At 41.8% G+C, this 12,678-nt stretch overlaps 1 long non-coding RNA gene across 1 annotated transcript in view; it reads right to left on the bottom strand.

The window, feature by feature from the left end:
* The window catches only part of LOC119538634, a 28,131-nt gene extending 22,647 nt beyond the window's left edge, over nucleotides 1-5,484 (bottom strand). The window contains exons 1-4 of the long non-coding RNA XR_005217600.1: nucleotides 4,600-5,484; nucleotides 3,920-4,002; nucleotides 2,258-2,379; nucleotides 1,416-1,507 (exon numbers count right to left, since the gene is read on the bottom strand). This is a non-coding gene — a long non-coding RNA (uncharacterized LOC119538634). The remainder of the gene's footprint in view (nucleotides 1-1,415; nucleotides 1,508-2,257; nucleotides 2,380-3,919; nucleotides 4,003-4,599) is intronic.
* Nucleotides 5,485-12,678: the final 7,194 nt, after the last annotated feature.

Genomic DNA, 12,678 nt, shown 5'->3' with positions numbered 1-12,678 from the left:
TAGCATGGAGAGACTCCTTGAGAAGTGTTGAGTGTGCCAAATTTAAAACCTCAGAGGTAGCAGTTTCCACCTTTAACATATTCCTCGGCTTCTCCCCAGAATGCTCCCTAATCGTCGCTCTTGGTTTTACTCTCGGCAGGAATTCCGATCCCATTGCTGCACTTTAGTCCCCAAAGTATGCCCCAAATTTATTTCTGTATTCTTTTCATTAGTTCTGAATGCTCAGCACTTTTGAAATGCTTATTGTTTTACAGATACTCAAGTAAATTTAATCACGTCTTTCGGAAACTCTTCCTTTCTGTGCTGTCATTCGTTGGGGGAACCAAGAGGCACTGGATAGAATTGTTATTAACCGAACCTTGGAATTACACGGACCCACTCCCTGAATGAACGCAAGGCAGTTCATACAGATTAGTTCATTTCTCCCCACTACGGCTGGGTTGAGAGACCTGGATTCTATTCTTGGTGCTATCACAATTTTCTTGGGAAAAGTACTTAGCCACTAATTGCCTCAGTTTCCCCAGATGTGAAATGGGAATAATGATATGAAAATATTTGCTTCCCCTTCTCCTTATTCTGACCCTTTAGAACCTGAAGAGTTCAAAACAAAACAAAACAAAACAAAATGAAAAAAAAATACAACCCTAAGAAGTCTGAGAAGTGAAAAATTAAAGAATGTGTCTTGACTTTATAAAAATTCATGAAAAAAGAAAGTCAGTGTCTGAAGTTTGACTGGAAATACTGATATCTGAATTGTAACCCAAATCTCTCCTTAATGCTGGGTCCCTCTCCTGTCTCTCTCTCTGGTTATATATTGAAAAGTACTTGGAGATCCAGAGACGGTGAGGAATATAATAAGGGCCTGGTCTTCTAATGATCATTCATTTGCTCTAGGGACCAGGGCATCAATGAGTGGATTGGAGATGAGAATATTGTGGGTTTCCAAAGCCTTCCCCTCCCCCCACCTCTCTCCTTTCCCTTTTAACTTCCAGGCTTTGTAGCAGTTTCAAGAGATACACAAGCAACCCCAGGCTGAGTCCCTGGCCTGTATGTTCAGTTGCATATCATCATCTTGGCCTAGCAATCACAATCTTCCAAAGTCCTAGGGGTGGAATTATGCCTCTTTGTTTGCCAGCTTAAGTCTAACAACTGAATACCAGGGAACCTAGGCCAAAATAGAACTTGGCTCTTAGATCACACCCTTCAGCCAAGAATGATGATGTTATAATGTCAGACCCAGTCTTAGCAGGTAACAGGCATCTCACTTTTTGAGGGAATCTTGACTCTGTCACTGTACTTGCTATTATGCAGGAGTGGACACTTTTCTCGTTTGCCTTTCTAGACCCCAAAGGCTATTGAAATTTATTTCCCACAAACTGGGAAAGTCAGGCCCAAGGTAGTGGACCATAGATTACCTTCCAGAGAGTTTCATCAACCACATAGTTCATCAGATAATCTCCAGCCTTCTGTTGGGTTATGTGGGGAGCCAGGACAAGTCCTCTGAAACCTAACCAGTGAAATATAAGGCAACACAGTTATTTTTATATTCCTATCCATAAATATTAAGTGTATATACTGAATGACTATTGGACTATTGATTTCCCCTAATATCCTCAAAAACTTTTTTTTTAACTAGGCAAAAATCCAAACATTAGTCTATTTAGCTTCACCCTTGGGCCTTGTGTGAATTTGGGGTAGAAAAATCTACCATTCCTTTTGAGATCATTTGAGCTACAGATTGCCTATACTAAACACTGCTCCCTACTGGTCCAAAGTCTCATTGCTATGGGAAAAGAGATTTTGCTGACCAAACAGTACAAAAGTAAGCTTCCCTCTGCCTTATCTTACTATGATGATTAGTAGGTAACATTTTTGTCAATTAGTGAGGTCCTCTTGCTGAAGGAATTTAGACAGTTCACATTTAAAGTACACTTAGAGTTTAGGGGCTGGAGTAGAAGAAGCCTGGTTCCCCATCAAGCTGTCTCTTGAGGAATGCCACCAAGCCACCAAGGATGCACCTCGAGAAACTGTTCTGTTCTGGATTGATATAATGGAAACGACCCCAGCCTAGTGAAGGTGGTCACATAGTTGTATCCGAATCAGTGATATCAAAACTCTGCTTGTTCATCAATGCTTGCAGATGAACAGAATGAATATGGGCATGTTCCCCTTGCCCCCCTCTATGCAGAGACAGGACCCCTCCGAGGAAGCTAGGATAGAATCTAGCCTGCCACACATACCAGTTATACATACTTACATATTCTTCCCTTAGGCGAGATAAAGCAGTGTCTAATCTTTCTTTAGAATGCATGTTATGAAATCCTTGCGTCATTTAGGTCATATGGTCATGAACCATTTCTGGCTTCTCAGCATCTTGTTCTGAAAGGAGGGCAACAGAGCTGTGTGGCTGACCTCGGATCCAGACTCACCCACACTCTTGAAAGTGTAAGAGATCTCCTTCCTCGCCTGTAGCTCAGAATAGCCCTTCACAGCCACGTCATCCCGGACACTTTATCACTTGACATGGCCTCCTAATCCACAGATCAGTGACAGTTCAGGCAGAGTTCGTCTGCTTTCAGACAGGAGCTGTGACTTCAGAACTTTTAGAACGAATCAAAGAAAACAATTTGCTACCTTCCAGAAACACAAATGAACATGCTGTAGGTGGGACCTCAGTCAGAGTACAGTCTTAGACATTAAGGCTGCAATTCACCATCTATTAAATGCTACTTGTATGTGGCATTTTACTAAGAATTATTCCAAGGGTTATTTAGACATGGACACTGCTCTTTCAATAGGTTACAGTCTAAAACACATTACCAAAGTTTATTCAAAAACTCTTTTCATGAGCTCCCCCAGTGTGCCAGATGCTGGGGACACAAAAGGGGCCACACCACAGTCCTTCCCACTCCCCTTCCTCTTAGCACCCAGAGATGGAGATAGCATAGTAAATTGGCAATGCTGATTTGATAGCAAAATTTCCTATAAATGACACTGCCAAGCACAGTGCCTGACACATATTTAAGCACTCAGCAGATATTTATTGGAAAATGAACTGAATGAAAAGCAGGAATAAATGCTAAGAGACTAAGTAGAGGGTACTGTGGAAAATACATAGGCAGAGAAACTAAGTTTGAGGGGACTTAACGCAGAAAGTGTCATCCACACTGAGAAAGAATCAAAGAGTAAATGATGCAGAAAGGGTGACCTGGGTTCAGAGACCTGAGTTCAAATCCTAGCAGGGTCACTCACTAGCTAGATGGTCCGAGCTATTCTGAACCTTATTCTCTGTATCCGTAAAACTTTGACGATGGCTTTAAAGGATGTTTTGAGGATTAAGTGAGATAGCAATTATCTGTAAGTGCCTGTCACATAGAGGACCCTCAATGATCGCTATTAGGGGAGCCACGGAGAATGGAATGGCAACATTAAAACAATAAATACCCAAGCAGTAAGGTTAAGGGCACAAAAAAATTTAAGGGATGGAGAACAATAAGCTTAAAATCCTCGTGGAAAGAAGGCAGAGTTCCTCCAGCAGTTCTTAGCCTATAAGCCCAGACAAGGGTGGAGGGAGGCAGATGTCTTAAGGGGGTTTGTCTTCCTCTTCTAATCCATCCTGGAAGGCTTTCTTATTCAGCTGCACAACACGTGGCCCTCTCTGTCACTGTTCACGATATGGGACACACCTCCTCCAATAACCTGAGGGTATCGTGATTTAACTGCTCAGTGTGGAGGCTTGATACAGACTATATAAACATATATTAAATAATTTCCCATTAGTTCCTATAGTAAGTAGCTTCCATTGCTTTTTCCCCCTAACTATTCACACATTATAGCAGACTCCTTTCTTCTGTTCTTGTTTCCACCCATGCTATATTCATATAATTAGGTCAATTAAAACATATGTATAAATACATACCCACACCTGCTCTCTACTGGCTTCTGTTCTTTTCAGGTGAGCTACTGGGAGACACCCCGAGATAAACTGGGCGGTCAGATACCCTAATGGAATAGGTGAAAGGGGAGAAAAGGGTGGAGAGGATGCTCACAGGTGACTTTCAGTTTTCAGTCCTTAACATCAGACAGAACTGTCATTTGACCTGGCAAAAATATCAAGAGAGTGAGAGAGGTCAAAGAAAGGAGGGAGTGGTGGTCAGAGATGAAAGAAACTGTGAGACCTAACAACATTTTAGTTTTTGAAAGGGATAATAAATGTGTGCAAGGGAGAACTGGAGGTGTTTAAGATTATGCTGGGGGAGGGGAAGCAATCGATTCTGCCTTTGAAACCATGCCAGGGACCCAGAGCCAGGGGCAGTGGCAGAGGGGAAGGCCAGGTAGGACAATTAAAACGGAAATCTGGCTCCTTACAGCGCAGCATGGAGCCGGGCTACAGAATTTGCTGCAGTGGGAGGTGGGGCCAGGCTGGCACAGCTCTGTGGGTTTGAAAGGAGCTGGGCGGGTTGGAGAATGCCAGTCAGCCTTTGTAGTTCTGAGCTCAGAGAGGGGGTGACAAATACTGGGCTTCAGGTCAGGAGCCTGGCTTAGGTGGCTTTGGGAGACATTTTCCCCTCTGCACCCAAACTCTTAAAATGCACTCACCATCGCACCACTGATCTCCAATCGCAGCATAAACACGTGTCCTGGAGGCCATGCTACAGCAGTGATTTCGGCAGTAGGACCTGTTGGCAGATTAATGGGGTCCTTTCCCCTTCCTTTTCCCCCAGAAGCCACAAACTGGGCTTGAGACAACCTCTGCATAGTTCCCGTCACCCTTCCTGCGTGCTTTAGGTCTCCCAGCCCCCGGGGTTAATCCCCATCCAAGACAACCTCGCTTTGAAAGAAAAAATGTGGTGAACTTGCTTGAAGATTTGGATCCCAGAGGCCTCCGTCTGTCCTGCCCTAGTCAGATCACAGGCAGCCGGCTCGAGAAGATGGACAGTCACAGAGAAAGAAGCAGTAAGTTTGTGGTGGTGATGGTGGTTGTGTCACGTTATTGTTGTTTGTTTTTGAGACTTGGTTGGTCTCCAGAATTCGTCTCTGAAAGCATGGAGTTTCCTTTCCTTTCCCTTCCTTTCTTTTCCTTTCCTTCCCTTTCCTTTCTTTCTCGGCAAAAAATAAATAACCCTCTCCCATACTGGTGTGATTCATAAAAGCAATTGAATTAGAAAGTGCTTCTTCACTGCTGTTCATATCCTGACTTAAGGATATCTGAGGTTGATCTGTACATGTGTCTTCTCAACACCGTAATATTTTAAAATGTATTTGCATTTGTTAAAATATTTTGTACGGATGGTTCTTCTCTGGCATAAATACTGTATCACTGGCTGGTTGGTTTCAATTATGCTGAATCTGCCCCAGGACTTGCATAGGTTTTCTCTTTGGGGGATTTTTTGGTGCATATTTGCTGCTCCATCGAAGTGAAGGATAGAAAGACTTTGGAGGGAGGGTGTGGTCCGGCTGATTCAGCTTCCTCCCAGGCACATCGCTGGCTCCTTTCTGCTCCTCCCTCCTCCCTCCCTCTCCAACCCTGCTCCTCAGATCCAACCTGAGCCTGCTATCAATGAAATACAATCCACCTTCTTTCCTATTACAGCCTGTGTTAGACTCTCTCAGGCAGGAGACCACTTCGCCTAATCACGCTCATTACATTTGTGATCTCAGCGAATATTCAAACCAGGATTATTAGCCAAGATAATAACAATAATAATACTGTATTTAGAACTCTCTTGTACATTTCATCTTCTGAGAGTCTTACAGATGTTAACTAATTAATCTTTACAACACTGCATACAGGGGAGGTGACTGTTATTAACCATGATAGAATATACGTATGTATATGCTAAGGACAGCAAAATAGTTCACTTATTTATCATGGTTCATTTGATATAGTAACTGGTATTTTTAAAACACCCATCATAGATACAATAATTAGAGATGTGCTTTTGTTAACAAAGCCACTACCCACTTCTAGCGTACCCTTGGGTACTAAATAATTACCCACTTTGTGTGCTTATCTAGCACACTAATTACCCACAGAAATTGGGGTCAGGTGTTAACTGCTTGAAATAAGTATCCTCCAAAGACATCACTGAGTAGTATAGAAAAAATGATGTGTTCATAGCAAAACTTTCATAAGTCATTTATCTGTATATTTTTGTTAGCAGAATGGACACAGACAGGGCAAATTAGCTTAGAATGTGAAAATCATGCTAAACTATTGTTGTGAATATAGAGAGGTTTAGGAGAATCACAGGAAATTTCATTCTCTATTTACTTTTCCTTTTTGAAGATGGATACAATGACATGATTCCCATAATCTGGCCTTCAGATACAAGTACACTAAGACCACTGATGATTCTTGCTGGGAATGATTCATTTTTGCATTACAGGGAGGCACCCAGTGAGTCAAAGAGTTTTTCTTCACAGCTCCACCCTTTATAATTATTCTAGCATGTTTCTTTTTTCTCCATCAGTCTAGTGCAAACACCCTGTTAGCCAAATCTGAAAAAGATTCTAACCCAGTCACCAACCTCTGGCAATCTTTTCCTTCTCCTTCCCAACAATGACCTAGAAAAAAAAAATGTTTTAAAAGAAATCCAATGCTATGTCTGGAGGATTTTCTCTTTTCGCCTGAATTCATTCTTCTCTTCTCTCTTCTTCCTCTCCCTCTGCTTCTTCCTCTCACTTGTGCTTTTTCTTCTCCTTCTCCTGGGCTTCCAGCCATGCTTCTACAGGTCTCACAGTCAGAGACAAAGAACAGAGTCTGAGTTGAGCACAAAGAAGCCACCTTTTAAAAACATCGACTTAGGAAAACTTGCATCCTCAGATACTCCCCTCCCCTTCCTTGCTATTTACAGAACGTTGTACTCAAGACAGCACTGCCTGTAGTCTGTAATATTCTAGCCAGGAAAATGGGTTAAGTCAGCAGTATACTCACTGTGTGTCTAGATAGGTAGAGCCTAATTTGGGGAAGATACCTGCTTCAAGGAACCTTGCATAGCAGAGCTTTTAAAATGGGTGCCAACAGAAATGATACGAAATGCTCTGTTAGTCAACTTAGGATGGCTTTCTTTTCCTTGTGCCTTTTTTTTGTGATCTGAATTGCTATTGATCATTATCGAGGGACTTTAGGCAGATCAACGGAGGGTGGATGTATCTGATGGACATTTGAGGAGAAAAAAATGCTTCAGGAATAAGGAAACTGTCCATGGTAGAAGTGAAGGGTTAAGGATGAGCTGCAATGACTGATGAGTTCATTTCAAAATACAAGAGAATATAAGAGGCAAATTAGCACATATAGCAAATACAGTCAGTAAGCAAAACCCAACCAGTGAATAGAAAGAGATTTTGGGCATTGCCATCAACATGCCTGAATAAAGCACCTAACATAGCTATAACATAGAGTTGAATCATTCCTCCCTCAACTCCCTAATGCTGATTTCAAAGAAATGTTTGCGCATTGTTAACCAAGAATCACAAAATACATCACCCACACTCCGATATATATGTATGTTTTAAAAATTCCCATAGAATGCCAAACAATTAGGCAGAGAATCCCACTGTGGTCTTCCTTCTTCACTTCCCCCTCCCTTTTTTTTTATTTTTCTTTTTTCTTTTAGAAAATGTGATACCTGATCTGTGAGTCTAGCAGGCTGTGGATTTTTTTGTATTTGTCTAATACAGCGTCTGGCCTTTCCCCTGACCTGTTGGTGTATTTTTGGTCTCATTAGCAGTCAGGGAGATGCCTTCGTGCATCCACTGCTACGAGTCAGGGAGGAGACGCACTACAACAGATAGAGGCAGCGAGCGCGAGAGGATATTAGAAGACAGGCTTGTCTCCAAAATATGGAAGGCAGTGAGAAATGACAGGACTGCAGCTTTGTATGTGGGAGCCTCGCCGGAAGGCGGAGCGGCGGCGGAGAGCGAGGTGGATTCTCAGAACGGGGGGGAGCCGTAGGAGAGCTAAAGGTGATTAGAGGGGGATATTGATTCCTTATTCTGCCAGAGATTTAAGCAGGCACGCGAGGAATCCACACGATGGTTGGCAAAAGGAGACCCGTTGCCTCCTGTAACGAGACACTCGGCTTTCCAGGAGCCCAGGGAGAGAGCTGAGAAGAAAGGGGGCAGTGTGGTCTAGGAAAATTCAACTTGTCGCTGATTTGTGCCGGATGCTTGCTGTCCGTCAGCAGCCTCCCTTACAATCTTTTTTCTCCCCCCCCCCCCTTTTTTTTCTTGTCTTCTCCTTCTTCACTGAAGCCTAGGGGAGCCAGTAAAGATTAAATGTGCTTTCTCAAAGGCAGCCACTTCATGCTGCTATGTCGAAAGGGCCTTTATTATTATTATTTTAATAGTAAAAGAAAAAGGGAGAAAGGTTGAGAGAGAGAGAGAGGTAGGTCTGCGAAGACGGACTAGCTTTTCCGAGAGGAAGAGGAAAAGGGAAGGGAGAGAAAAAGGAGTGTCTCTGAACTGAACGGAGGATTGTGCCTTCTGGAGAAGAACCTACAGAGGTGAGAAAAAAGTTGGGGGTTGGGGTGAGGTGCTGAGTAGACCCTGTAGAGAGGGAAAAGAGGCATAATTTAGTTGTCTTACTGGTCTGGTTCTATTTTTAAAAAGAAGAAAGAAAGGGAGGTGAGTCTGGAGAGCCTGGGGCTTTAACTGGTTTTAGCTGCATCTGGAAATATGTACCTAATATTTAGCATTTTTGCTAAGTGCTCCAGGCCCTTTCAGTGTCTTCCTTGCTTGTGGTTGCTTTGTCATTCTCTTTGAGTAGTCAGCCATCTACTTTGCTCAGGCCTGGGGGAAAAAAAACATAGAAAAATAAAAAGAAAGAAAGAAAACGGGGAAGAAAAATTTAAAGAGTCATTTTCCCACCCATTTCCCCTCCCTTTCATTTCATTTTTGGAGGCGGCGCAGGAAGCGTCTTTGCACAGGAAAGCTCAGCTTCCAGTCGGATGGGAGAAAGCGACTATCTATGATACAAAACCAGTAGCTGTCTGCGAAGATGGAGGGGAATTATGCTTCGGATTCCTCCGAAATATTGGCAAAAGGCTTCAAAGCATCCGCGGCGGGGGGGAGGGGGGAATTAACTCCCCAGCCTGCACCCACCCCTTCCCACTTCGCGTCTACCAAATGACAGCCTGGTGCTGGCTCTCGGTGATTTGGCCTTGACTTCAGCCAAGCAGCTGATGCCGACGAGGCCCGGGCTTGCAGGACTGGCAAAGTGGACCCTAAAGAAAGAAGGAAGAAAAAAAAATTTTTTTTAAAAAGCAGCTCTGGGGAGGTTTCTCTTTTTTTTTTTTTTTTTTTTTTTTTTGGGGACTTTTAAACCGAATATTTTTTCAAATTTGATCAGTCCCAGCCCCTCCCGCCACTCCCATCAAATTGCATTTTTAAAAATTCTCTTTCTCTCTCGTCAAAGCATAAACTACAGAGTCACGGTCTCTAGATTTGGTGTATCGCTTCCTGCCCCCAACTACTCCTCCCCGCCCCCGCTCTCCGTCCTCCCTATTGAACCACCTCGCCCAGCCTAGCGAAGGCGAGCTCACGTCCCCCCCGCACCCCCCGTTGCTCGGGAGGGTGCCACAGGAGCCTGCAGCCCTGTTCCACTTCGAATGGGTGAGTTTCAAACGCTATTCGAATTTATACTTTCATAGCCTCCAAATCCTACTTCTTCGTCTTCTCCTTCTAAGAGGCTGGTTTCTATGATTTTTGCATGCGGCATGCTTGCCCTGGGGAAAAAAAGAGATGCCTCATATTTTCTTTACATTTCATTGGTGGTAACTGAAGTAAAATAAAGCTATGAGAGACATGTAGATCATGTTTGTCTGTTTGTTTTTTAAATGGGCATTTCTGGGTCTCTTCATATGATTTTCCATTTTAGTAAATTTTCCATTTTGCCGAAAGCTTAAAGGGTGTTCTCTGATGAAGTCGCAGTTGTATGTTCAAATATGTGTATAAGCCCACAGATATTGCGCAGCTATGATGTCTCTCTCTCTATATATATAAATGGGATCTATATTTCTTGAACTAAGGAAGCTTAGGAAGTGAGGAAATACTATACCACCTGTTTGTTGAACAGAAATTGCCTGTCATTCTTGTTTTGTTTTGTTTTGCCTCAAGAAAGAAAAATTTGTTGTGCTTCTCTCAATCCCTGAGACCCTAACTTGTGATGTTTACCGTTTAAATCCACGGGTTAGGCTCTTGGGAGCTGCGAGTCGTGCATTTACATCCTGGAAATTTAGTGCAACTTTTTTCTCTAAAGCAAAAACAAAAGAAAAGAAAGTTTGTCTGAAGTGATCGTGTGCACCTCTGCGGTTTTCATTGTTAAGTGGGATCAGGTGGCCAGAGGGTGGCAGTTCCTGGGCTTCCGTTAGAGTAGGTATATGGTCTGTTACCATAGTGTGTTGGCTGCTGTGTGTATGCACATATATATCATTGATGCCTGAGGCTTGTGGAACTCATCTACATGGTTTTTCCTTGAGAGCAACACACAGTACTACTATCCGAGCATAACAAGAACAGCTCATACCTGGTGCCTGACCTCAGAACGGCTCCGCTGCAGTCCCAGCATGCCCCATGCCTCCAACTTTTAAACTCAACAGTTAATCTTAAAATTGTGACTAATTAAAATGGACATGTGAATACATTATATATTCAAAACCAACACATGTGTATCATATATGGCTAGATCGTGAACACAGAGAGGTTTGAACCAACAATTTCAGCTAAAATATTGATAGTCAAAAATTAAACTCTTGTTATTCTACAGGAAGGATGGAATTTACGATGCTAACAGAGATTACATTTGTACTACTTTGCACTATTTTGAAAAATAAAATAAAAAGAGGGGGCATAGACTCTCTTCCTGGTATTTTTTAAAAAAATGGTATACGTGATGATTTTAATAGGAATTGGAAATATATTTCCTACATATAGCAAAGGAAACAACAGTAGCACACACATTCCACACGACACACACACGCACACACACACACACACAATTATTTTATCCTTTAGAAGCAATCAGTGCCTGTTATTCTTCATTTAAAAATTGGATAACATTTATCGGGGTTAAAATTCAATCCAACAAAAAGTTATTTGTAACATCAAATTCTACATTTAAAATTGTCTTCTCTTAGATAATTGTTAGCCCTACCTAGTTTGTAGTTTTCTGAAAATGTAACTTTTTTTTTAACAGATTTATTTTAGTGATTTAGATCTCATAGTTGGAGAAGAGAAATATTTAACTTACCTTTTCTTTGTTGTGAAAAATTCCAATATACAAATTCATTTGGACAATTTTAGTATTCTTGGCCCAACACTGGTCTTCTATTTTCGGAAAATATCTAAATCAACCTTGACTTAAAATGCTTTCTTCTTCTAAAGGCTTTATATTGGTTTTAACTGCGTGTTACACATGTAATCAAAGGTTAAGGATACTGTTTTTTTCTTGTTGTTTTTTAAATGTTTATTGAAATTTTTATATATCGATCCCAAATCATAGTCAAGAAACCATTTTGTTTCAGAAAACTGAAATGAGAAGATAACTGTGCAACAATTGCCCTATGTCTTTTGTTGAAACCTCTTTTGCAGTAGTAATATTTAAATATTACTTTAGCCTTTGATAGTCTGAATGTGCTTCAGAGGAAAGTTACTTGATTTTCAAGTCATCTCTTGGTTTATATACAATGCATTAATAATCCCTACCACCCCCGCCCATTTTAGCTGATGTGCATGCATGGGTATTTGGAAATTACGAAAAGGCATCTATGTAATTTATGGGTAAATATAACCACAGGATTCATATCAGATATTTGCAAAACATTTGGAGCTTTTTGAAGTCAAAATATATCTGCAATTTCTACTGTGAAAATGTCAGCGTGGATCAATAAAAATATACTAGATACAGTTCTTCTGTAATTTTAAATGATAACAGGATAGTAATTTAATACCAGTGTTCTGTTTGTGTTCCAAGGCCCACTTTCTGGTTTTTACATGTTTTCAAGTGGATTGCTCATGGTCTGAGGTGGCTATCATACCGCTGATCACGCCGACATTTAGGAGCACATAACGATACACAAGATTTTCTATTTCAGTAGGGAACTGCTTCAGCACAAGGGCAGGTTTCTCAATACCCCTTCTTCCTCACGAAGCCCATCAGTGAAGTTCAGTGAAATGAATAACATAATTGGTGGTTGGTTCAATCACTACCAGTCTAGACTAGCCCAGACGCATCAATTAGAGGGGGCTGTCTTTTAAAGAGAGAGTGCAACCGAAACAAGCAGGACATTATTGATACTGATCTTTAAAAGTGCAAATCCAGCTTGGCAGATAAAAAAAAAAAAAAATAAGGCAGGGAATTGAGGAAGGGGGGTGCGTTGCGGGAAGAAAAGAGAAAGAAATGAACTGGAGCTTTCGGACACAGAAGCACAGGAAGCTTGAGAGAAAAGGAGGGGATAATGAGTGAAATGCAATGCGGCACCTCCTTGGGACACACAGTTACAATTCAGTTCACAGGGCACACTGGTTCACCGTATTTTTAACTAGATCCCCCCCCCTTTTTTTATTCCCTTTTTGCATCTGTTTCCAAAGAAATGCCAGCTCAACACCAATGCAGTTAGAAATTTAACAGCTCCAGAAAGCTCCAGTGAGAATAAAGCCAACTAATACCAACCAGGC

The sequence above is a fragment of the Choloepus didactylus genome, chromosome 6, assembly GCF_015220235.1.
Source record: "Choloepus didactylus isolate mChoDid1 chromosome 6, mChoDid1.pri, whole genome shotgun sequence".
In the NCBI taxonomy this organism is placed as follows: Eukaryota; Metazoa; Chordata; class Mammalia; order Pilosa; family Megalonychidae; genus Choloepus; species Choloepus didactylus.
This window is presented reverse-complemented; position numbering and strand designations above follow the sequence as displayed.